The 27,814-nt window shown below is 37.4% G+C and overlaps 1 long non-coding RNA gene across 1 annotated transcript; it reads right to left on the reverse strand.

Annotated features, from left to right (window-relative positions):
• Positions 1–1,558: 1,558 nt before the first annotated feature.
• On the reverse strand, positions 1,559–26,250 carry LOC126814419 (uncharacterized). The gene is made up of 5 exons (XR_007677599.1): positions 26,121–26,250; positions 21,314–21,470; positions 5,200–5,339; positions 3,518–3,641; positions 1,559–1,865 (listed from the first exon to the last, which is right to left on the reverse strand). It is a non-coding gene; the product is annotated as an uncharacterized LOC126814419 (long non-coding RNA).
• Positions 26,251–27,814: the final 1,564 nt, after the last annotated feature.

Here is a 27,814-nt window from a genome sequence, read left to right on the forward strand (position 1 = left end):
TTTCGATAGATCACCAAAAACACCAATGATATTGGATTTGCAATCTGGAAATAATCTAGATATCGATCGATGACCAATAAGTGATTTAATTACTGACTTTTTATCAGCCCGGGCATATTCTAACTTTATTAATTGTGTGCAGAATTTGAGATTTTGTCATTGATTACAGAGGCAAAATTAAATATTAAATTTCATTTTAATTGCCGACATGGAATATAATATACAGATAATTCTGATATATTCACTTTTGACCATAAACCCAATTAGGGTAGATAACGTGTTGATTTAATCGAAACTCAAATAGAGAAAACACATTCTTTTTTATATTTTATAAACACATTGAAAACTTATATAATTATTAAAGATACATTATTGCTATAACAGTTCCAAAATAGATGATGAAAGATGAATATATTGAAAATTTCAGTCAAATTACTTTATTTGAACAAAGTTATCAACATTGTAATTTTTGACTAAAAATAGGAGTCAACTCTCTTCACCGTCTCCGGAAATGGCCGATCGTTTGATTGACAGACGTTAACTTCACCTACATAATCTCGATTATCAAGTAACGTTTTCAATGGCTGTGGTACCGTTAGCATATTCGGTTCGAGACGGGGTTGCAATTCAATTGGTATCACATCAATTTTTACTACAAATTAAAATAAGACTTTTAATTTATAGATAACAAGCGAAGGTTTGAAAGGAATGGACCAAATCAATGAGGCATAATTGTAGCCGACTTCTTGTTAGCCTGCGTGTACTCTAAGCAGACAAATAGGAAACAGTGATCCAGTGGGGCTGCAATTCAACTGGGGTGATTTTAGCTGCCATGATTATCAATTTCCATAATTTTTCTGTAAACGCAAGTGACAAACGAGCGTATAATACCGACATCCAAACTCTCGTTTTAACCACAACTAAACATAATATCAAGGCCGTATATATATATCGGACTTTCAATCAAATTGACTGACATGCTGCCTCGCTCAACAGCGGCCTCGCTTTGTACACTCTATCATTTAGCCTCGATCTAAACTTTCCGGGAGTATGGCGTCAACGTAACGGTTAATCTCCGCTTACGACGCCATTTAAAAATTTAATCAATCAATGAAATCCTGTTTAAATCCAAGCCATCCGTGGGTCTACAGAGTTGATTTTGTACTTGTTGTGTAAATAAAGATCTAATTTCTATGACATCAGAAGCTTAAATAAAGACTTGCAATAATCAGATTTAGCTCTTGCATAATGTATGTTTAAAGAAAGATTGAAAAAAAACCATATGCTTCATTTGGGAAACTTGTAAAACAACATAATTAAGTTTAGCATTATACCCATGTAAAGATGAAAAATAAGCTTAAAATCACCGAACACATATCAACTCATGGGAACATAACACAACCTACGTTAAACTGCCATCAGTTCAGAACTTAAATCAAATTTAAAATCTTCATGGATTCTGAACAATCATCATATCGAATGTATTACCGATACTGCAGTTTTGACGTAATATGTAGTCATCGTGAGGGATTTGTCAAGTGCATGGGGATATTATTAAAAAAAAATACAGAAAAGACGATAGAAGAGCTTGTCTTTTTACACTTAAATCTCAGCAGAGAAAATAAGAGGACGGCAAATAACCAGCAGATAAGATCGCCATAGCTCTAGTTAATAAGATTTAATTAAAGAAAGCGGCAAGAAGAGAAACAACCAGTACAAGAACTGAAGAAACTATGGATGAAGCTCCACATATGCCAGGTCTGAGTTTAGCTACAAGTGATAAGTATATTTCTTTGGTCTTGTTTTTACTGCACGTTCCTAGTTGTTTATTTTCGCTTGCACAAGACGAATAATACTGCATGTATCTGTAAATAAAATAAAATTGTAAAGTGGACACGAGAAATTATAGGTTTGTTCATGGATTTGGGTGATAACCAGACTAATTAAAACCTTTTGTAGGTTGTTTACTCCACTTCATAGGTTGGTTGACAGCCATTTATTTATACAGTCATTAATTAATCAGTATCCCCCCCCCCCATTCATTTGAAAGGCTGTAAATGTTAAATACTGCAGATTCTTCTCGGCACAGGACTAGTTTCGTGCCCGTGATATTATCCTGTCTTTATGGGGGCACTTACAATGGCCATCTCATTACGTTTTATGCTAGGTCCCCACTATCGGGATTCGCGCAACGGTTGAAATCGTCGCTTTAATCGTGGAGGTCGTATCAGGTCTTATATTTACTGGTATTGAACCTATAAAATGTTCTCAAAAACGCAACCTGACTTCTGAGATGGTAATGTGTTCTCCATGATTTTCATGTAACTCATGCTGCACGTGCTGTTCACCGGGACCAGCCCTATACAATGCCCGCCATACTTGGTTGAATCATTCACACGACAACGTCAGCAGCATGCCGCGACCCTCGCCTCGACACTGGCTACACTGCCCAAGCCGTTGCCAATAACTTCCAAGTCAATGTTCGGACCATCTACAGGCTTCGGCAACTCTTTCGGGTTACCAAGACCACGGATTATCCCCCCAACTGGTAGATCAAGGGTGACCACAAGGCGACAAGACCGCCATCTTGTGCGACAGCACGTGCAGAATCCCTTCACAAAGTCATCTGAGACAGCACGTCAGACAGTGGGAAGACTCGTCAGTACCGATACAGTGCGCCGACGTCTCGCCAGAGAGAATATCCATTGCCGTAGACCTTACCGTGGACCCATCCCAACCCCTCGCCATCGACGTGAACGTCTACATTTTGTCCAACAACACCAGAACTGGCGACACGGGCAATGGAAAACTGTTCCGTTCACCGATGAGAGTCGGTATTGCCTATCAAATGCAGATGGCAGGACCAGAATATGGCGTCGACATATAGCGTTATTCTGACCAATGTGGTCTTCCGAAATCTTGGTCCAGGGAGAGGAGGCGGCATCACAGCAGTGCGCTAAATCGATCAAGCTCTCAGACCCCACGTCACCGAAACAACGTTTTCCAGCGTGACAACGTCCGTGCCCACACTGCCAGAGTTTTTACAGCAGGACGGTGTCAACGTTATGCACTGGCCAGCCCTTAAACACGATTGGGCAATGGACATCTTTGGGATGAAATTCAGAGGAGACTTAATAACGATTACCGAGACCAAACATAGCCAATGGATTGTGCCAGGCTTTTCTGAGAGTGTGGTTCCAAGTGCCAATGGCATTCATCAATCGTCTGGTCCACTCCATGTACAGACGCTGCGCTGCTTTCATTGACACTCGCGATGGACACAGCAGATACCGATGTATAGACTGTGAACAGACTCTAAACTTTCTCGTTATGTCTTGGAAATGTGATGAATTAATCACTAATGATTTGATTAAAGTGCCCATCTGATTTTGAAATCGTACTGGCGTTCTTTGGTTGTTTTTGACTGATACAATTTGTCTGTGGGCTGTCAGCTAACAGTATTTTAATACTCGCTATTCGATATTCAAAGATATGAAGAAACATGAATCATACATACCTGCAGTAGTAAGTGGCTAAATCGGCGATGGTAGGACTGTTGCTTAATGTAATGTTGTTATCAGTATGTATGTAGAATACACATTTAGTTATGGCAGCATAATTAACACAGCCTCCATCATACTCTGAAAACAGAAACAATTTCTTATAAAATCATAAATGGCGCTCTGTATTAGAATTGGAAAGATAACAGAAAAATAAATCCTAAAAACAGCTGCCATGAAATTTGTCTTACTACCTATAGCAGAAATGTCGATTATCACACACCACAAGTAGATAAAAATTTAAAATAGTGATAAAAATAAAAAGTGATATAGAATCAATATACGTAACAACACATTTCTATACAGATATATCACAAAGTGTGGTCTTTTTTGAGTCGCTATATCAATTAACACATTTGGTGAAATCGGGGTTAAGTGAAGACGGGCATGCAGTATACGGTCAAATAAATTTTACCAGAACAGCTGAGTTTCCATCTACTTTTTATCGAATTCCAATTGCCAACGGATACACGGGACCTCGACTTTTAGTTCCATCTAGAGGTTTACCTTTCCAGGCCAACAGTCCAGCAACACAGATAGGTGGAAATAAAGATAGAATACGAGAAGGAAATTGTGCTTTTTGTAAAATTCTTGACATCTTGCAAGAAACATCAGCACCCTATTTTTGTAATACAGTTGTGTGATCTGGACTGTGTTTGTTTTACGAGCCTGGAGCACACTTTTATATGTTATATTCATATCGTGCAGTAGCCAAGGTAAAATTCAAACGGAAAAAAATAAACAGAAGATTTTTAGTTGTTTTTATCAAACACGGCCCAAGATTTCTCACATGTTTCATTAATTCAACCACAATTACAACAACAGATTAACAAGCCAACAGTGAAGCTGGTGTCCCTCGCCACAATCCCAAAATATATAGATGATAATTTAATTAATTGCACATGTATCTTTTTGAAAAGCAATTCAGTTGATTATCTGTACTTAGTCTAAGCAGAAAGTGTTCACGGTGGAACTCAGACAAGGTTTCCAAGTACCTCTCCATCAGTTAGAATCAAAGTTATCTTGTCCCAAAACATCGGTCAATACAATTGCTTACCCCTGCTTAGGTTTAGCGGAAAATGATAATCATTGAACTCAGTCACGACATTCATCTAGTGGGCATCTACACCAAGTTTAAACATTCTACCTCAATTAAAATCAGGGTTATGTTCCATAGTCTTGACCAATCAAATTGCTTATTGCTACTTAGCCTAAGTTGAAAATTCTCATCATCGAGCTTAGTCAAGTTATTGATGGAATGAATCGATACTTTGCGTTTCATCACTTTCACTCAGATAGTTATCGTAATCCAAAGTTTCAACCAATCAAATTACTTATCTGTTTGACCTTAGTAGAACACGCACATGGTCGAATAGACACCTACACCAAGTCTGATCATTCTGTGCGAAACAGAAGGCATGTTATTGTATCCCAAAGCATCAACCAATCAAATTGCTTATCTCTGCTTAGCCTTCGAACTCCTTCAAGGCATGCACATAATAAACACCACCAAGTGTGAACACTAAATTGTGAACACTCAATTATCGTGCCCCAAAAAGTGTGACGGACGGGCAGATGAGACCTATTTTAATAGCCCACTGCTTTTTTTCGAAAGGCGGGATACAATAGAACAACTTACCGCTCTGACGAGCACACATAGTTTTTAGAACTTCTGTATATTGATTAGAAGAGGCTACCACTTGTTTGGTTTCAGTTGTTCCACACGCTATGTGTGTATCCGCTATGCATTTCACTGCTTTTGATATTTTATTCAAATTTCTGAATCAATGGTACATACAAATGATTAATAATTAAAAATAAAACAGTTTATGCATAGTCAATAGTATAATCTCAGATTCGGGTTGGTCACTAATCAGTTAGTTTAGAAATAAACAATTCGGGATCAAAAACACAATTGGGATTGCGCCACTCTATTCGATGAATGACTCTATTATCAGTTTTGCCGAACGACCGACACGGCCTGGAAAAGTAGGGCTTTATATTGTGTAAATGAACCAATTCATTGCGATTTTCTACAAATTGTCAGCTGTAAACTACTGAATTTTAAAGACTGCTTATTTTTCATGAGTTGATATAAATACATAAATTAAATGGGGACTCGCGTCCTACTCTTCTGTAACAAGATGGTTAATGAAGACGGGAGTTTATACAAGGAACCCCGTCTTTATTAGCCCAGTCGGATCAGAACACTAGGACGTCAAACCTCATTGCATTTCATACAAGGATCGCGGTGGATGAATTGTGTATCCATTACTATATACAGTGAACTGGACAGCTAACACCGAATATTGTAACTCAGATTGTTCAATCCGCGTATCGTCATATGACTTTATGGGCAATATATATTTTGTTCACGACGTGATCCACGCTAAAATGTACCCAGATTAATTATTTAGCATTTAATTTAGAAAACTAATTTACAATGGCTTGCAAGTTCTCGGTTTCGTTTCCAGAGGATGTTGCGAATATCGCCATTTGCTAGCGATTCAGAAAACTGTGATGCCGTGCCGCTGTTATTTTAGAAGTGCAGGTCTGATTAGTTGGCCCCACGAAGATACTAGCTATTCTAGCCAAGACGTCTGTTCTCGTTGAAATTACAGGCAATTAGTTACGGATAGGTAAGAGAATAGGAATTGGAACTAACCTACGGATTGGTAGGGGAACATGAACTACTGTGACACTAAACTATTCCCCCCTTAATTTTTAGAGTTTTAATTACACTGATGTACACACAAGATTCCCCATTTTAAAGTTTTCAATCACAAAATCACTGAACAGGTTATACATCGTTGTATTTAGCCGGCTTCTTTATTGGTCGTCCGGAACGCGAAAATCTGGTAGCTTTGGGTCGGGAAGCAGTTGGTGTTGGGAGTCGGTTGACTCACAGACCTACCAGGATCCAGTATCCCAGGCCAATCTGTCTATTCAACGGAGCCTTGAAACGTAGAGTCGTTTGTGACATGTTCGCTGATAACTGGTGACGTTGATGTTGTTGAATCATCCTCTGTAGATGTTGTTCCCAGATCAACAAATCCAACTTGAGATTGCCCTCAATAGATGTTGTACCACCACCATCAACAAGATCAACATCATCTGATTGTAATGTCATGTCTACACGAAGTTGACGTTGCAATTTATTGATCCAAATTGGAGTACTTTCAATAGTACATCGTTTCAAACGGTCATGGTGGTAAACAGTCCGCTTCTTATGATGAGCAACTTCAAACAGAACAGGTCCAAGAACTCGTGTGACGACAGCTGGCCCTTTCCACCGTGCTTGGAGTTTCGGACTTATACCCACTCTTCTGGCTGTGTCCAAAATGTAGATTATGTCACCAACTTGATACGTTTTCTTGTTTATTTGTATAGCCATGGAGACGCTTCTGTCCTACAGCCGATCTCTTTAGGTTTTTACGGGCTAGCTCATGGGTTTCTTCAATTGATGATCGAAGGTTCTCCTCGTGGAGTTGTTTTATGATCAATCAATCCAAATATCAATTCCTGTTGTAATCGAGGGGGGTTGGATGGCTGAATGGTTAGCGTGAGCGCGCTGTATCATAAAGTCTGTCATTGAGTCGAATGGCGTGGTTTCGAATCCCCGGTTGTACGTGGCAAGGAGTAGGGTCGCCTGTCCAACCTCGTGGGTTTTCTCCGGGTCCTCCGGTTTCCTCCCACTGCTAAAGACCCCTACGCGCAAGCGAATTATGTAAATAAAATTAAACCATATGTTAGTCCCGAAATGACCTAGTTTGTGTCGAGTGGACGTTAAACCCCATTTCTCTCTCTCTGTGTTGTAATCGAACTTCCCGGCCAAGCATCAGTTGGTTTGGTGTTAAACTGGTACTGGTGTGGGGTGTACTGCGATACGCACTAGTTAAAAGTGGGATATACTCACCCCACTCGTCCTGACGGTCAATATAACATCGTATCATTTGTAATAATGTGCAATTAAACCGCTCGGCTAGTCCATTAGAGCTGGGGTGGTAGGGCGTCGTCCTTGTCTTGGCCCAACCCAACAACTGGCCAAGCCGCTTCATCATATCGCTATCAAAATTACGTCCCTGGTCCGTATGAACCTCTAGCGGAACTCCAAATCGGGAGATGAATTCATTTACGAATGTTCTAGCTACTGATTCGGCAGTTTGGTCAGGTAAGGGGTAGGCTTTGGTCCACTTGGTGAACTGATCAACCAGTACTAAAATATATCGGTTACCTTTCCTTGACTCTGAAAAGGGCCCTAGGATATCGAGTTGGACTGGATCTAGTGGCGATCCTGCTCGGTATTCTTGCAAGCCAGAAACGTGTGAGTGAGATGATTTCTTGAGAACAGAACACTGTGGACAAGCTACAACGTGATTCTCAACATCTTTCCTCGTAGAGTACCAGTAGAAATGCTGCTTCACACGACTAAGCGTCCGATGAAACTCTGGATGGCCTGCGACAACTGAATTGTGGCAAAGTTCTAAAACTACTCTTTTCAATTTGTTTGGTACCAGTAGGGGGGGGGGCGGTTACCGCTCTCATCTTTCCAAGTATAGAAGATAACATTATTAGTCAGAACGAGCTGTGGAAAACACAACCAAAAATGTCTTAATGCTGGGTTTTCTGAAAATAGATGTTGTTTGTCAATTGGAGGAGCATCTGTAAGCCATGTGTGTAGAATCTTTAGGACAGGATCGTCCTGCTGAAATTGACTGGTCTCCGCAGAGTCGTAACCTTCCAGCCTGCTTTCTCCGGATGGCTGTTCTTCTATGACAGAGCCACGATCTCGTACATAACGAACGGCTATAGGAAGCACATCATCGATATCAGATTCAAACTTGGCCCATGAATCGTGGGCTCTCGTGCAGTATCTGCAACCACCACATGGAAGGCGGGACAAATAAGTTCCCGCGTTATAGCAGTTACATTCCTCATCAAATGGATAACGGCTAACACTATAAACCTCAGAATGCCTGGTTCGGCATTTCTGTCCAAACGAGGCAAAAACGTTTCAAAATTTTTGCCCCGATTTTGCCACGTTGTAACGAGGTAAAAAAAAATACCTCGTTTGTCTGGAGTTCCAAAATGTGTCTTTTTTTTTTATTAAATTGCCCTGTTTTTGGAACGAGGTATTTTGTTCAGAACGATGCTGGGTAAAATTGCCTCGTTTACTAAACGAGGTATTTTATCCAAGATAATTATTAGCTGTATTTGCTGTCAACAAATAGAGTTAATTCACATGACGTCCAGGACGGAGGGGCTGACAAGGAAAGCTGTCTAGTCGTTCGGATGGGACGAAGAACCGAGGTCCCGTGTACACATTGGCGTGCACGTAAAAGATCCCTTGGCAGTTGGAATTCTATATAAGAGTAGGCCGTAGTGCCGCTGTCCGAGCAAAATTTCCCTCATAGCACACTGTATGGCGTATGCCCGTCTTCATAGCCCACGTTAGGAGCAGAACAGTAGGACGTTAAACTCCATTTCATTTCATTTCATTTCACATGACGTCACACACATTGGCCGCCGCCATCTCGGTGGAGAACCAGACTACACGTGATCCGATAGTTACAATGTGATTGCAGTTGGAATTATGATTGTTGCGCTTTTGTCATGTGATTTTTATGTTGAATAAAGATTTTGTCTATGTATTTTAAATTTTATATTTAATTTCTATTAAAATCCGAATTCGTCCGTGACATAACGCGCTTATCGCGACAAAACGATGTTTGTTTATAGGCTATAACCTGTATAAAATAATTTGTTTATTTAAAATCCGAATTCGATCGTGGCATATAACGCGTTTATAGCGACAGAGCGGTGTTGTGTTTGTAAATATGAAATAATATAAAATTCTGTTTCTACGGCGTTAAGTATTTTTTAAAAAATTACCATTAGATTTATTTATATAGGCGAACTAGCTGCATCGTGTTTGTGTACCTACATGGATAATGTCTGATGTGGAAAATTATAAGTTAATAGGTTAGTTGCTGACGCGACATTTCGAGACCTATGTAAATTCAGTTTTTATTTTTATTTAATTTTTTTTCAAAACAAACCCATTAATTAAACACACACACACACACTTATTATAGAAAATCGTGTGAGAAGCTCGATACCGTACGTAGGGTGATGATGAATCGAACGTTTGAAAAACTGTTCTGACTCACTGGATATATTTTCTTTCTTTTTTTGTAAATTTTAATTTGAGGTATAATAATTATTCACTGATTCGATATAATCATTTTATTATTTCTGTTATTCATCTTTAATCAAGAGGAAATATCGTAAAAATGCAGACTTTCCGCTGCGTCGCCAACTATTTTATCATTGGTTAGAGCCGTCTAAACGCCGGAAAATTTCCAGTAACTATTAGCTAACAGCGTGCAAGCACAAAGGCGAACAATCTTATTTGCATATTGCATACTTTGTAGTATTATTGGCTGGAATTAATTTTAGATCGATAACCTCAATGACCAATATGTAGTACCGTAGGAATATATAAAGTGCAGTTGCTATATAATTTGCCATAAGGCCTATACAAAAAAAAAGGAACTAATAGAATAATTTCACGTTAACAAAAATATTTCAAGCACATATTTACTTTAGGCATCGTGATTCCAGAACCGAGTATCGAATTCAGCGATAGGCTACTTATTTTTGGTGCCAAAACTAAAATTTTCATTGGACGATATTCGTGGATTCGTTTACTTGGGCTTTATTTGCAGTCTGGGGGTTCGGGGTTTTCTTCCTTTTTTTTGAGGGGGGGGGGAAATTTTGTAAGAAATGACGAGAGCGATTTTATCTACGGAAGAGCGATGAAAAACCCGTCTAAAATGACATTTGAGCGACAGCGATCGATCGCCTCAAACGTGAAGCGCTGTTACATTGCTCGATTTGATATAGATTGAATACGACATTACATAATATATCATGTTACCTATCACTGAAAAGCATGTTTATTGCCCCTTTCAAGTATATAAATAATTTTCCAGGACAGTCATATTTACATGCCTTGAAAAGCAATGAAACTCCAGTGTGGTACGAAACTCGTATTATTTGACGGGAATAGGGTATTTAAATTAAAAATATGGGTCTTAATACAAAATTCCAGATATTATATTACGTATCAATTATTTTCTGGCGTATTTATATTTATTTACTCTGAAAAACAATCAATGTTGGATGGTACTAAAATCTATTACCATGATTACGAAGAGGCCGCGTGTTGTTGTCCACCAACATGGCGGCGGCCTGTATATAGGTCATGTATCGGGTACGCTCTATAGAGCCATACAAATAATTTTCGGACCATCATGTGACCAATTGCAGGTTTACAATTTAGATAATTTATTTGGGACATGACATTGTTCATAGTTATGGCTTACTACACTGGAGTTCTATTGTGTATAATAAACGCTTCCCAAGCGAAACAAAACATAACAATGTCACGTGACAATATTACATATGGCGGATACAAGCGTTCTTTGATTACATGCTGTTTGGTTTGATTTTTAAATAATACGGCAATCTGTATTTATGGGAAAAGGAGAATGAATTTCCCCAAATCGAAAACTAGATGACTGGAATATTTATTGAATGGAAAGTGAATATCTTATAAACAAAAATATTCAGATTTGCAGTTTTCGAGCTTGGGTGGATTTGTGATTTGAATCTCGAACTCAGTGTTTTATACATTTTATTATAAAATTGTAATAAATGTTTTACATGAATGAATACAATCTACAATTTAAAACTGTACAATAACATTGTGATTTGACGCTCTACAAATCACTAAAAGTATAACAATTGCTTGTTGAAAAAGTGTTACTAAAATGTTTTTTTCCAATGCTGCAAAACCTACTGGACTGTTGTACTTACTTTATTATTTTTTAAACATATATTCAAAGAGAATGTGTCTTTTACAAATTTCAATATAACCACAAATGGTTGATTGTTTTAATGCTAAGATAAGTATTAATGCTTTGTATTTGAAAATCAAATTATATAATATAATCGAAAATATTAAGATACATTATGTATATCTTAAAACAACGCCCTTCTCAGTTACTATTTAGGCGAATATCATTTGATAATTTAGATTATCAGCATTAAACACCGTTTTGCTATGTTATCATTTTTTATGATGGGGTGGGGGTATACTTAATTAGGGGATTGGATTGAAGGATTATAGCTACCATCTTATGGAGACATAATGTGTGGTGCATTTACGGTCTTATAAAGAATTCTTGGTCCGCACTGAATTGTTTTATTCGTGATCATTTAAATCATGCTTATGCCAAGATCTGGGTAAGTGTTAATTTAACTAGATATCAGAAAAGTACCACGTTTTCATAAATTTTCTGACGACTAACGTACTGTTTAAATAAATTGTTCAATATTTATCAGTTCACTAGTTACAATAAAATCATGCATTATAGCTACATGTATTTTTATTTATTTATCCCTGGTGCTTCAAATTCAATTTAGGGTGCAGGTATAACGTCATTATGTTATCTTCTTACATCCTTGATCTTAGAGTTCATTGTGTTACCTGAGAGGTATGTACAATCTTATGACACCTTAATTACAACAAATCACATAGTTTATTCAGCTCGTCTGACTTTAAGATAAATAGATACAGTTGGTTTAACTTGAATATGATTTCTCGTATCACCTTTCAGTTGAATCACGTTATATATTTTATGCTGCATATCGTCTTACATATTTGTCAGGTGGGAACCGGATCTCTCACTATGAGGGGAATTTTGCCCTACTTGTATTCTTAATTCCATCTGTAAAGTTATACGGTAGTGTATATAAGGGACTAACATTTTTCGTCTAAACCGAACAATTAGACGTTGTTCCTTGCCAGGTTCACCCCACCCCCTCTGAAAAACGGGAAACCACAATGGAAAATCAAGGGGAACTTTCATAAAGGTCTTAATTTGTCTCATAACTAGAAGTTATAAAGGGTGTCATGTACAAAGCAGGATATGCTTAATCTTTCAGAATCATCCTGTACAACTTGTTACCAGCTTTATGTTTTCATCTGACCTGTAGATGTAGCCTAGCTTATGTACTTCCTCCTTTCGTTAGTCGTTGGTCAGTTAATTTTTACATCTTCGGCTTCGTCTGAACCGTTTGATGGATTTTAAATTACTTTGATGAATAGTTTAAAGGTATTATATCTTACATTTATATATATAAATAAATATATAAATAACTCATCTTCATTGTCATCATCATCGTTATCATCATCATCATCATCATCATCATTTAACATCAATCATCGTCGCCTGCCAATTACCTTATCTATTCAAAGCTCAATTAGTTTTAAACACTTGTGAACTTTACTAAAACTCACTTCGTTGTACGAGTTACTCTCGTTGGTATCGCCATATAGGAACGCTTTTGTATTTATGGATTTAAATGGGAGGGTATTTAATGTTGAGATAAGCTGAGACGAATAATTTGGGCAGTGCAGAAAATAATGGTCGCTGTCTTCTTGAGTATGGCCACATCTCCATGTCGGATTATGTGAAATATGCATTACAAATCTATGGAAGTTTAGAGCACTTTTACAATTACGAAGTCTGGAATTAATAATCTGAAATTTACGTTCTCCATAGTAACATTTTACTAACATCAATAAATACAAAAATATGTCGAAAGTCGACAAGACGGTATACAAGCCAAACTGCAAGTCGAAAATAAGAAATTAGGAAAAAACGTGGGCGCTATTAATTTCCTATTTTCGAGAAGATTTTGGCTTGTATAGCGTGCTGTCGCCTCACATTTTGTCGTGACTGCTACTTTAAGACTTTTCGTGTTTTGGAGGGCGAAAAGTAGAAATTAAGAATTGTAGTTATAGGCTTCTATAGTTATGCGTTTGTATATATGACTGTATACTTGACACATGTACGACCCGAATGGCTGAATGGCCGGTAACCAAAGTAAAGTGAGTGTTAAACAACATCGTAGTTATTTTGGATTTTGCACAAAAAAAAAACAAACAAAAAAAAAACCACAATCCGTGATTGACATTACTACTATACGGATTACTAAATATACTTTGTGTTCATTATAATATTTTAATACTGAAGACAGGGCCGGACTATAAATGAACAAGGTGGATCCTTTTGGCTTATATTGAGTAATTAGTGCAAGGTGTTCTAGTTGAAAGTTCCAAAGCATTTTCACATTTTATGTCCGATAAATTTAATCATCATGCCACTACTGATTGGTGGGTCGTCGAAACATTTAGATGCATACATCACAACACCGTGGTTTAGACAAATTGCAATTGAACTAGTTTCATTGTTGTACACATAATGAAAGAAACTGTGTTATTTCACAGCTGAATTGTATGGTAAGAACCGTAGGGGACCACCTTGTAGGGAATAACTTTTAATTTTTAACACCCTAATATACACTTAAATCTTTCAACGGTTTAACAAGAAGGTGCTTAAATATTTCCATTTAAACTTTTAACCTCTGTAAATAAATACAAAAATTCGAAAAATAAACCACAAGTAAAGGAACCATCTCAATGAATAAAGTATTAATATGCCGTTAAGCCGTGACGCGAACCGAATGGTGTTTTATAGTAAATTAGACGAATAAAACATATAACGTTGCCATCTCGACCCTGATGCCCATGAACACAAATGCCGAGTTTAAGACAAACCTATGGCGGAATGGAATTGATTAATGGAATATAAATTTTATTATGTATTGACACTAAGTTTTCTGGTTAGACTTTAGCCTAAAAAACATGCGTGCTGATGACAATTTTGGCAGTCATATCTGAATGACTCAAAAACTGGTCATATTTCTTCTTTAACTTTTGGTATACTTAAATTCGGGCATTATGTATTGTAGAAAGATATAATAAAATGAGCTAAAGCTTTAAAACACATTTTTAAATATGTTGATGCACCCTAAATTGAATTTGAAGCACCAGGGATAAATAAAAAAAAAACAGCTATAATGCATGATTTTATTGTAACTAGTGAACTGATAAATATTGTAAGGGCGTTGTTTTAAGATATAAATAATGTATCTTAATATTTTTCGCTTATATAATTTGATTTTCAAATACAAAGCATTAATACTTATCTAAGCATTAAAACAATCAGCCATTTGTGGTTATATTGAAATTTGTAAAAGACGCATTCTTTTTGAATATATGTTTAAAAACTAATAAGTTAAGTAAAACAGTCCAGTAGGTTTTGCTGCATTGAAAAAATCATTTTAGTAATACTTTTTCAACAAGCAATTGTTATACTTTTAGTGATTTGTAGAGCGTCGAATCATAATGTTATTGTACTGTTTTAAATTGTAGATTTTATTCATTCATGAAAAACATTTATTACAATTTTATGATAAAATGTATAAACACTGAGTTCGAGATTCAAATCACAAATCCACCTAAGCTAGAAAACTGCAAATCCGAATATTTTTGTTTATAAAATATTCACTTTCCATTCAATAAATAATCCAGTCATCTAGTTTTCGATTTGGGGAAATTCATTCTCCTTTTCCCATAAATACAGATTGCCGTATTTTTTAAAAATAAACCAAACAGCATGTAATCAAAGAACGCTTGTATCCGCCATATGTAATATTGTCACGTGACATTGTTATGTTTTGTTTCGCTTGGGAAGCGTTTATTTTACACAATAGAACTCCAGTGTAGTAAGCCATAACTATGAACAATATCATGTCCCAAATAAATAATCTAATTTGTAAATCTGCAATTGATCACATGATGGTCCGAACATTATTTGTATGGCTATATTTGTTGACAGCAAAAACAGCTAATAATTATCTTGGATACAATACCTCGTTTAGTAAACGAGGCAATTTTACCCAGCCTCGTTCTGAACAAAATACCTCGTTCCAAAAACAGGGCAATTTAAAAAAACACGTTTTGGAACTCCAGACAAACGAGGTATTTTTTTTACCTCGTTACAACGTGGCAAAATCGGGGCAAAAACTTTGACACGTTTTTGCCTCGTTTGGACAGAAATGCCGAACGAGGCATTCAGAGGTTTATAGTGTAAGGGAACCCGCATTACCATGGAGCTTTCCGCTGCGATGTTGAATGATCATATCAAACTGGCTTAACTGCTCTGGCCACCTGGCTAATTGCCCTTGGGTTGATTTAAATCTATACAGCCAAGTCAAGGGGCCATGATCAGTTCGTAATATGAACCTTCGTCCAGGCAGGTAATGCTTATACTTGTCTGTGAAGGTGACAATTGCTAACAATTCGCGTCTGGTGACACAATAACGCCCCTGAGCTGGCCCAAATCTTTTGCTTCCATAGCTAATGACACGTTCCTCTCCATTCTGAGTCTGTGACAATACTGCGCACACGGCAACATCCGAGGCATCTGTATCGAGTATGAATGTCTCTTGTGGTAAGGGAAAGGACAGAACTGGTGGCTGTGTAAGAGACAGTTTCAATAATTCAAAGGCGTTATGTTGGCTTATTGACCTCTCAAAACAGACATCGTTTTTAAGCAGTTGATACAATGGCTCTGCTTTGTCTGCATATCCAGGAATAAAGCAACGATAATAATTCGTTAAGCCAAGAAATGCTTCTAACTGTTTCACGTTTTGTGGAATGGGTCAGTCACTAACCACAGCTGTCAAATCTTTGTTGGCTTCTATACCGTCTGCACTCACATAGTGTCCCAAAAACAGCACTTTGTTCAGGCAGAGTTTGCACTTTCTAGGTTTGAGCTTTAAGTTGAAATTCCGAAATCTTTTGAAAACTTCCCGGAGGTGTTCCACATGGTCCTCCAAATTATTTGAAGCAATGATTACATCGTCTAAATAAATCAATACATGGTCCCACTGAAGACTCTAAGAACAAGTTCCATCGCCCTCTGAAATGTGCCTGGCGCCCCACAAAGGCCAAACGGCATTCGTGTATATTCAAACAACCCGTACCTCGTGGTAAATGCCGTTTTATTTTGATCTTCAGGTGCTACCTCTATTTGAAATGAAATGAAATGGGGTTTAACGTCCTACTGTTCTGCTCCTATACTGGGCTAATGAAGACAGCTACCTCTATTTGGTGGTAAACAGTTGTAAATATATTTGGTCCAAAGTTGTAAATATAGAGGCACCAGCAGGAGTATTTAAACAGTCGGAAATGTTCGACAAGGGGTACCGAATCCTTGGTCGTTACATCGTTGATCTTACGGTAGTCAATACACCACCATCTTTCTTTCGAACCAGGACAACAGGAGATGCCCACTCTGAAGTAGACGGAACCACTCTACCATTATCCACTGTACCAAGTGGGGTTCGACGAGGCGGTTGGCGTATAGGTTTAGCATTACCAGTGTCTATATGATGTGTAATACCAGAAACACATCCTACGTCGCAGTCATTCACAGCAAAAATATCATAGAACTCTGTGACCAGACTCCCTGCTTGATCAGCAGGCAAGCTCTTCGTTGCCTCTTGCAGAATATCTTTGAGGTGTTCTGGAGCCCTACAACTAGACTTGTTAACGAGCGATACATCATCTAAATTAGATTCTCAAGCAACAGTTTCGGCCATTTTCCCTAAAGTGTCCCCTTTGCAATTTTAATGGTCGAATTTGTTGGATTCACCATTCTTATCGGAATTTTATTTGTCATATTGGCCAGGACAGATCCAGTGTGTGCTCCGGATTTCAGAGGGGCTGGGTCAAGGACGCTCACTTTTCCTTCATCAGGATTATCCATTGCTCTAGCAATATGACAATCATTTTGATGACGGTGCTGCCCGGAGACCAGTGTCCCATCTATTAGGATATCACCTTGCCTGGCAAGAATAACTCCGTTGTATTCTTTTAACACATCCATTCCGATCAGTACATCTTCCCGTATCGGCGCGACACAGATCTTACAATCAATAGGAATCTCACCTATGTACATCCGTACCGGAAGATCTAGGAATCCATTCATCTCCTTACCATTTCCAACGTTCATTTATCTGCATATTCCATTGAAAAAACAGTTATGTCAGCCTCAGAGTCCACTACGCCTTGGGTACCAGTTTTGGCAAGTGTAACTGGAACCAGAATCCCTTTATCAGGCTGTGCCGCAATCTTGTATAGCTTTTGGCCAGTTTTAGAAGGGCTTGGACATCGTGACATACGCCTTGGACAATCCCGTTGGAAATAGTTTTTCTCTCTACATGTAAAGCATTCGGGTGTAGTTGGAGATAACTTTGGTTTTTGACCCTCTGTTGGAGTAGTATGTTTCGGAAAATGTGGTCGGCTCGATCGAGTAGATGACAATCCTAGGCCCATAGGATCCGGGTGACCTCTCAATTTTTCTAGCATTGCCCTAATAGCCTTCATATCCTCTTCCAAACAGTGGCCCTTGCCATAGACCGGGGAAGCTGTGGGACTGGCGACATGGGCAACTTGCGAACACCATCATCTGAGGCCCCATCTAATGAGGTATCCATGCACATATCATTCCATGATACCCGTCTAGATTTTCGTGCAACATAAGCATCTCGGCCTAAAGTTGCTCTCCAGTTGTGTAACGATGTCAGGCGCTTCAGCTATAGTCCTCGGGTTACGGTTTAAGGCTTCATAAGCAACTCTGGGGTTTCTGTAACCCTTCAGAAAAGCTTCTGCTGCCAACTCGTCTTGTAGAACGAGATTAACGTCTTTATAAGCCAATGTAACCAGGCATCGCACTTCTTCTGAGAATTCTTCATTTGACTCGTGTTTTTGTCTTAGATCGGCCAGCCGCTACGTGCAGTTGTCGGAGGCTCCTTGCGTTTGAACCGCTTTTCCATGTAAGATATTAGTGGCAAAATCGTGTTGTATCTGTGATGGAAAGGAGGCCTGAAACCTTGCTGCTTGACCTCTAATACATTCGATAAGACGGTCTAATTTTTCTACATCATCCCAGTTATTTCTGATTGCTGCTCGGTTAAATGGCAACATGAAAGAATCCCAATATCTAGAGTGCCATCGAATGTTGGAAGTTTCTGCCTTGGTACATCAGATCTGTAGTTATGGTTGGCAGTAGCCATATGGGTCGGCGGGGCTCTATGAATCTGTGCATCTTCATGTGGTAGCGTCCAATTCTCTTGAGGCGGAAGTGGGTGGTTAGACCTTCAATGTCTGATGGTGTTCAAATCCGGCTGTAAAGGAGGGGCACAGTGCCCTGCTCTTGGCGTAGATGAGATTTGTTGTGTACTTGAGTTTGAATCTCTGTTTAAAGGATTTTGATTCTGGGAAACATGGTTTCATTAAGGGATTGCATTTGCTGTAAAATGGACTGGTGTCCAGATTTGACATCTCCAGCTAGTTTGTCTATACTATCAGCAATTTTCATTAATAGTGGAAGCAATCATTACCCCCATGGTTTCTGGTGTTTGCATATCCCCCTTGGTTGCTGTTGTAGTAGTGACAAGATCGGCATATGATCTTCAGGGGGTTTGTGTACGAACCATCAATATTTGATTCGGCACCTCCTATCCCAGGAGTTGCTACTGTATCGATATTACCCCATGGATTTCCAGTGACCATGTTAGGTTAAAATGAATGTAATTCTTGAGGGTCTAGATGAATTGATAGACTTTCGTGGTCTATCCAACACTCTTTGATTATGTCTAGCTGGAGTCTATGCAACCACTTCCTTGCTAACAACTCTCCAGGGTGAATTCCGTCTTTCAATAGTGTATAATTTATGGTACGACGTCTTTGTGGCCTATTTTTGACCAGGTCAAAATCAAACCTCAATGTGTTGCGTCCTAAGGATCTATTTAAGTCACAAATAATAGAATTTATTTGTGCAGTTTGCTTGGCAATAATTTTGTCAATATTTTTTGGAGTTGGCTCTTTGTAACCCAAATGTTGGTTGTAGGCCACAGCCGAATAGGTAGGAAGTCCGACAAATTTAATACTGTGATTGGAAGAAATAACAAAGTCCCTCAGCTTCTTAAACTCTGGCAGCAACTTTGCTGAAATATCTTCCCCCGCCGAATAACGAAGAACAATGTGCGTATCAGGACGACAGCGTTTATGAGTAATATCACACGTCCCAAGCCAGGAGAAGATAACCATTAACTTGTGATGACGTTCAAATATATGACCCAAATCTTCAATGACAGACTGAGCAGAGGTAGCCATACGGGCAGCTGGGTAGGTTAGAAACTCCAACGGGAAATGGCTATCGGTTAGCTGTTGGTGTAGATAACGTCCCTTACTGTCAGAAATAAGAACAGCTACACGCTCACTAGATGTAGTCGGCTGGCAGAGTGGGTGACGTTCAATAAATTTTAACAACTCGGAAGCACTCATAAATTCTTAGAAATAGAAAACAAAACAAATTAAAACAACAATAGATTATAGAAATGTTTTAAGAACAAATGGGAAAACAAAAATTATTTTGGGTCACTTTAATGAAATAGACTATAGGCTTCTGTTACACACATACAGGGAACAATACACTATTACAAAACAGACTATAACAAAGCAAATTGCTAGGTCCACCGTGTCCTTGAATATCTATCAAAATTTAAATGTATGATCCAATACGACATAGACAATAATACAACATACATATTTCAAAAATATAATAGGAAAGGTCTCACCGGGGTTAAATATGTCAAAGGGAGTGTCGATTCTGAGGCTTCAATCTTTCACAATATTCGACCGAAGTCGGCGATGATAGGGAAGTCACACTGACACGTGGCCTTCAAAAACAAATTCTCGTTGAATTTTAACAACTTCTGACACCAATGTGATGCCGTGCCACAGTTATTCTAGAAGCGCAGGTCTGATTAGTTGGCACCACGAAGATACTAGCTATTCTAGCCAAGACAGCGACGAGTAGAGGAGCAGAAACAACAAGACGTCTGTTCTCGTTGAAATCTTTACTTCTACTCATCAAATTACAGGCAATTAGTTACGGATCGTTAAGAGAATGGGAATTGGAAGTAACCTACGGATTGGTAGTGGAACATGAACTACTGTGACACTACAATACCTCAAACGATGATCAGCAAATTTAAAGTTATGATCATTTTACTTTCGGTTTCTATTGATCTTAGACCGCTGTCGTTATCTCTCAGAATGATTAAGTAATAATTTGTGATAAGGGTGTCGAACAAACCAGCAGATTCTGCATACAGGTATATTCATACTCATACAAGGTCTACGGTGGAAAACCGCGTGTGATTCTAGATCGGAAGGTCACAGAATGTGAATATCAAACGAAAGGTTTGTCCGTTCATCAACCCCAATGTTTCAAGCCATATTTTAATAGGAATATCAGTCAGATAATAGTTCATTTCCGTTCAGTATTTACACAGATATGATGAGATCAAATTATATAGATAGATCTTAGGTGTTCCCAATGTAAAACAAAGTCCACTGTCCAATCTAATTGATGGACCTGTTTTTAATTTGTAACATTTAGGGACTAAAGAAAGACCTGGAATAGGCAGATTTAGCTCTTGCATAATTAAATGTTAAATAATCAATCTGAGTACATATTATCTATCGTGGAATAAGCCGTTTGCGATTTGATAATTTCCGAAAAATGCAAATCATGCACAGTTACTTTAAAGATCATGGATAAAGTATAAATGTCAACCTAAAAAGCGCCTGTGGTTAACCAGATAAAACACCAGTAATTGGCCGAGATCTCGTTACGTTCAAACTGAAATTCATTCTTTTAACGCCAGGGAGATTTACACCACAAACATCACAAAATACCTACCCACATGTAGCAGTTATATCACCCGAACCTAATGCGGGTAATTCATCAAAAGACAACACTGAATTTCCAGTCAGACCATTGTTTGTATTACATGCAGAAATGGCAGCACTGTATCCATTACAATTTTCTGTGTCGATCTGACACTCAACAAGACAACCTGAAATAGTCCAATATTAGTAAATTTATCAATTTTCGACATGAAATAGCACGCGAGTAACCATGGACATGTTCAAGTATTTCCTTTAATTTGACTAACCCAAATGTCCAATGACACACTATGTGTATCGATTGTCGTGTGCTAAGCAGAGTGTGCTTAATCGTTTTGAAATATGTATTATTACGTTGTCATAGGGACGCCGGCCGCTTGGGCATACTCCTGTCACTGGAAAAGGTCTCTATACATACTATTATGACAATATATCAATGGATCTGTCTACGGATTTACTAAAGGGCATTCTCTTACAGACCATTCCCGTCATGGTTATGTTTCGGCGCAGTTCCTCAGCTAACTTAAGCTAGAAACGGGCACCTCGCTAATCATGTTGCGAGTCTATCCCGTCAGCAACACAGTCATTTTTTTAAAATTTTGTTTATTATTTACGTTGGTCTATAAGACAATAATAATATTTTTATTTCGTACTCAAGGTACACACACAAAATACAAAAAATATAAATATTAAAGGAAAATTATGAACAAAACTCAATGAAAAGTGTTGTTTGAAAGAAAGTACATCAAATTAATATCATACAGTGCAAATATATTCAATAATTTCATTCAACTCATTTTTTGATTGTATATCATTTACATTTTCTCTCAGAGTAATCATGTCTTTGATTAAACCGGCATTTTGTTTAAGAGTATCATCATCATTCTGTTGGCATGTCATTCTCTTTAAAATATTGGTAGGATCAGACATTAGGTCGTATTTTGAAAAATTATACTTATTAGCTATAATATTAATGTTATTACAGACATTTGATTGGCTCCCATTTAGGGCATGATAGGCACATATTTTAGAACATTCATTCGGACCTCCGAGTATTCCTACGATAAATTTTACAAACCGCCTATGTAATTGCATGTCGATAGGAAAGTCGTCACAGATGAGATGTAGAAGTGAGTTATGGGTGCGTAGTGGAATTCCCCACAGTCTCCTTATGCACTTTCTCCAGCAGCAGTAAAATTTATCGATGCTCTTTTTTGACATGTCCCATAGTTGACATCCATAAAGAGGCATACAACAGCTCTTAAATAATTTATATTTGGTTAAACAATGGGCATATTTAAATTGACTTAAAGTGACATTTACCCTCGCAGTGAAAGAGTTGATATGGTGATTAAGATTATCCCCCTTTGAGTTAGCGCTAATGAGATTACCTAAGTGAAGTTCTGAGGATGAAACATTTACAAATTTATCATTAAATGGTATAGGCTTAACTTCATCGTTACAAGAGGTGTGATTAAAAACTAAAAGTTTGCTTTTATCAGGATTGAACTTTATATCATATTGCAGAGAAAACTCTGAGGCTATCTCTAGTAAAGAAACAAGACCTTGTCTTGAGGGGGATAATAACGTTATATCATCGGCATAAGACAGGGCACCTACGTAGATATTTCCAATACGACAGCCGATATTACTAGCTTTGAATCTAGTCAGCAGTTCGTCAATATAAATACTAAATAATATCGGTGACAAAATACCACCCTGCTTTACACCATTCGAGAATTGGAAGAATCGAGTAGCATCTTTTTCGGATTTTATTGTATCGTATATTCCTCAATCCATTAGATATCGCGGATAACCAGATTAACACAAAAAAAAATGTGCTTAGTTCTACGGCAAGAAAAGTTTCATTGAACAATTAGAGTATTAAGTAAATAATGACAGACTATTTTAATCAATCTGAATGATAAAATATGCAAATATAAAAAAGTGCGTTTAAACGTTTGGGCCGAATACGTTTTAAAATACAATTCATCAAATTTTGTCAATTCAGACGTACTTTTTCGGTCAAATCAGTTAATAGATGAATACCGCAAACGAAATGATTTATGTTTACGTCAATATTTCGCTCTGAATCTATTAAACCTGGACCCTGTTTCACGAAAACTTAAATCTCCTTAAAATTGTGGATGCGTTTCACAAAACGATTTTAAGCATTTTAGATAAAATCCACTAATATAATATTTCAAGTTAAAATAGTGGCGTTTCGCAAATCTATTTTATGGACAATTTTAACTTAAATTCACGACATTAACAAACATTTTTTTTTTTTTCTTGAAAAATGTTTATTCACAAATTTTTAAATACAATATCATATACAATACATATATGCATTAGACTGTATTCATATTTACATTAATATACAACATTATGAAATTGTTAAAAAGGATTGAAAAGTGCGTATGTACATTTGAAATAAAAACTTGTCGAGATAATCGTCATATAATTTTAAAGATTTATTGGAATAATTTATATTTTCACCCAGCTTTCTCTTTGTCTTCAGTCTGACCAGCCTACTTCGAATATCTTTGTCATCAAACGTCACCCAGTCGTCATGTAAAGCAATAATTATGGTCTGGTGCTCCGTATTGGTCGGAAATTTATTAATAATGCCTAGTACTAGCCTATTTGTAATTCTTGCAAATGGAAATTTTGTTATTGTACGGAGATCATTTTGATCACCTAAACCAAAGAGTTTTAAATTGGGCAGCCCCCCCCCCCCCCACCTCATTTTTCCAAAAAAAAAACCCACTAGAGAGTCCAATTCGAGTAAGTGACTGCATGGAGAAAAATATATTTGTACGCATGCGCTGTGAGGATTTTCTGTCCCCTAGCCCTCCCGGTGGGAACTAGCTTGTCACATGGAATTGACCTGAAATATTTGACTCGACTTGTGGGAGAACGTGAAGAGGGATTATTTAAACCTAGGTCGCAATTTTGTACCATGATCAAGTTGAAGGCTTCTGCCTAAACTCATATGCCGTTGTTTTTAATGGTCTTTTTTTAACAGCAATAATTTAATGGTGTAATCTGCTCTTCGAGACAGGCAAATCGGGGGAGTTACAAGTCCATTGCCATGTATCGACCGCAGCATTAGTTAAACTGGACAGATCCAACTTTCAAAAAATAGGCTGACATTTTACCTAACGAGGGCATTTTGAAAGGATTTGGAGTGGCTTGCCGTTTCAACTCTCCCTCGGATGCAATTAGAATGTTTCCAATGCTGTAAGAATATGCAAAATGCAGTCCCGGTGCATTTACATAACACTTGGCATGCCGTTCAATACTTCGCCACTTCAAATGCATCTCGAAAGTTTTGAACATGGGGGTGATTATTTTGAATGCACTCAGAATACAGTCCGAATTTTTAGAATTCATTTCGTATATCCAGGAATTTAAAATTCAATTTTATTCCGAGCAAGGTTCGTTTGACTACGGTATTACAACGCCAGATTTTTTTTTTATCAAATTAGAATAATATATGCAAAAGAATTTGATAAAAGTCTATCGTTTTCATTTTTTACTACGTATAAGAGTGTGTTGATATTGGTGTCTTGTATAACAATTTATTTGCTGCAATATAGTTAAGCTTTTACATATTATTATGTGAAAGTAATCAAATGAAATAGGTGTTAACGTCCTACTTGTCTGCACCTAATGAAGACGGGTATACGCCATAAAGTGTGCTATGAAGGAAATTTTGCCGGCTAAGCAATTGGATTCCAAATGTCAAGGGTTTTATTAAACGTACATGAGACCTCTGTTTTCCTCTGATCTCAACGATTAGTAGAACCAAGCCAGAAACTTCAGATGAACTTTCTCGGCCAATATATGAAAGTATTTGTATTTTACTATAACCCCAGTGGTGTTCACTTGCCATAAGGTTACATTAGCATTTCGGCGGTAATCGTATTAACGCGACAATTTCATATTTTTAAGTTATATTTTTAAAATGTATTAAAATAAAGCCTCAAAATAGATGGTATCTATAAACAGTTCTACCGTGTTAAAGAATAATCCTATTAATCCCATAATTCACTATTGCCAGTTGAGACATTGGCAAAAATATAATTTTCAACTTTAAATTCAAACGTTTGAAGATAGCTATTCCATGGGGGGAATAGAAAAGCAAGAGAGAAAATTGTGTTATTGTTTCCGGGGTGAATGATTTTTAAGTGTGAGAATGATACCTATGATCGTATAATAGTGAGTTGACAACCTATTGAGCAAAAGACATAGAAATAATTATGTTTTACCTTTCTTACAAAATACGAAATTGTCGCTTTAAATAATACGACACAATTTCTTAACGAGGACTGCTGGTACACATGATACTATGTCCCGTGTACACGTTGAAAGATGGAATTCAGTTGCTGTGCGGCAAAATGTCTTCATTAAGACATTAACCCGGTTGGTGCAGACGTTAATCCCCATCGCATGTTCATTTATTGGAAAAACGATATTTACATAAGAAACTTTATACGTCCCAAATAATATGTATTTGACAATGACTAAAAGTACAATTAAAGATATCCCAACCAGGCGATAATTGAATAAAATAAAAAAAGAAAATTGAATTAAAAATCACATGTATAAATAATTTGCCAGCGTCTGCAAACAGTCTCCCTTAAATGAACACTGTATCCTGTCTTGCAAAGTCAATACATTAAAGTCCATAATTATATGAAGATCGAAAATTCAAAGTTTAAATAAAATCTCCCCCACCCCACCGACCGAATAAAAATAAAAATCGAAATTAATGCAAAAGTATCAGGAACATTAATATGGAACAAACAACTTACAGGCCACGGCTGCTACGAAAACAATTTGTAGAAACATCGTTGCGCAATAAATAGTATTCAACAGAGTATGTTCTTCACTTAAAAAGACTTGCTAGCCGAATAGCCCAGTGCGCCACGAGCCCGATATAGATACGAAAACTTTTTATTGATAAAAAGGTGCATTTAAAGGGAAATTTTGTTTAAAATTATCTTTTCACAGTCCGTCGCCTTTCTAAGAAAGCAAAGTAATATTAAAATGTGTCCGTCTGCTCGCCATACTTCTGCTTAGGAACACAGTTTCGAATTCAAGTGAATGCTTAAAGGAGCTAATATTGGGACCTAGAAATTGACACAAATGGGTCGCAACGCATATAATAATGTAATATGAATGAATATAAACTGATTTACATTGAAATGTTTCCGTTTTTATTGTAATTTCAAATCAGTTATGTTCGACGAAATACGCCAGAAATCTCAATCGAATGGCCATCTCTAACGTCTGGTTATTCCAGTCTACATCGATATTATTTATTTCGCATGCTCTCCAGATAAGAATATGTCGTCACCGTTTGACAGTGGAATATGTCTAGCCTCGTTCTTCCAGTCCCTTACTACAAATGGCGCTAAAACGCATTTCGGTGCACGATTCGTGTATCGATGGTAAAATGTTTATTTAGTCTTAAATACTGGATATCAGAAGCCCATCTTTTCCCGGTAAGATCACAACAGCAATGTTGATTTAAATTGACAAATAGTTTGTGCTTTCAATGTTGAAGACGGTGGATGATATTGAGTTAGAGACTTAGCTACTTTAGGTGAATTTTCTCAATTCTAACCATACACATACAATGTGGCAAAATATGCGTTTAGGAAATGAAATGAAATGGGTCTGCTCCAACTGGGCTAATGGAGACGGGCACTATGGCCTAGTCTTATATCGAATTCTAAGTGTCAATGGATATTTTACGTCCACGCAAATGCGTTCACGGGACCTTGGTTTTTGTTATCCCATCCTGTCCACACTGACAGGGAGAGGGGGGGAGGGACGCCGAAAAATAATTATTAATAAACATCGAATATCAACATCTTGTCGGTGTCAAACCCCTTTTTACTATTTAACCTAACAAGATACACAAAAGGCGTTAACTCCCTCCGCCTAGTACAGTACACAAAAAGTGACGGTAGGACATTTTCTAATGAATTCATGCCAGGACTACATTATATGAAACACAAGACATTATATTTACATATTCTTAAAGGGGTGGCCGCGAGCCTTGCTTAGACCTACTCATTTTATTGCTAAACTGTTGTAATTTGGCGTTTTGTCTGGTTTGGGTTCCTTATTCCACTGCGCATATTGTTACGACTTCATGCAGTTGATATATTTTATAAAACCCTGATACCCAATTGTAATATGTGCATATTTAGAAAGGTGAAAGAAATTTACAAGCAATAGGCTTTATTTTTATGTTATGGCCAAAGAAAACCATGTATATTTGTTAGTCAAAATTTAGGCCGATATATCTTTTAAAATTACACCTTAAAATTGGATATATTGTAAAGTTATATATGCTCACACGCTTGGCATATACCCACCTGTCTTTCCAACGATTTACTTTCTCTTTCAACTTGTTGGGGCTTATTCTACTGCTGAAAGATAGAGCTTTCCCGAAATAGATTTTAATTTACTTCAATCTAGTTGTTTAGCTACTCCT

The sequence above is a fragment of the Patella vulgata genome, chromosome 3 (genome assembly GCF_932274485.2).
Source record: "Patella vulgata chromosome 3, xgPatVulg1.2, whole genome shotgun sequence".
NCBI lineage: Eukaryota > Metazoa > Mollusca > Gastropoda > Patellidae > Patella > Patella vulgata.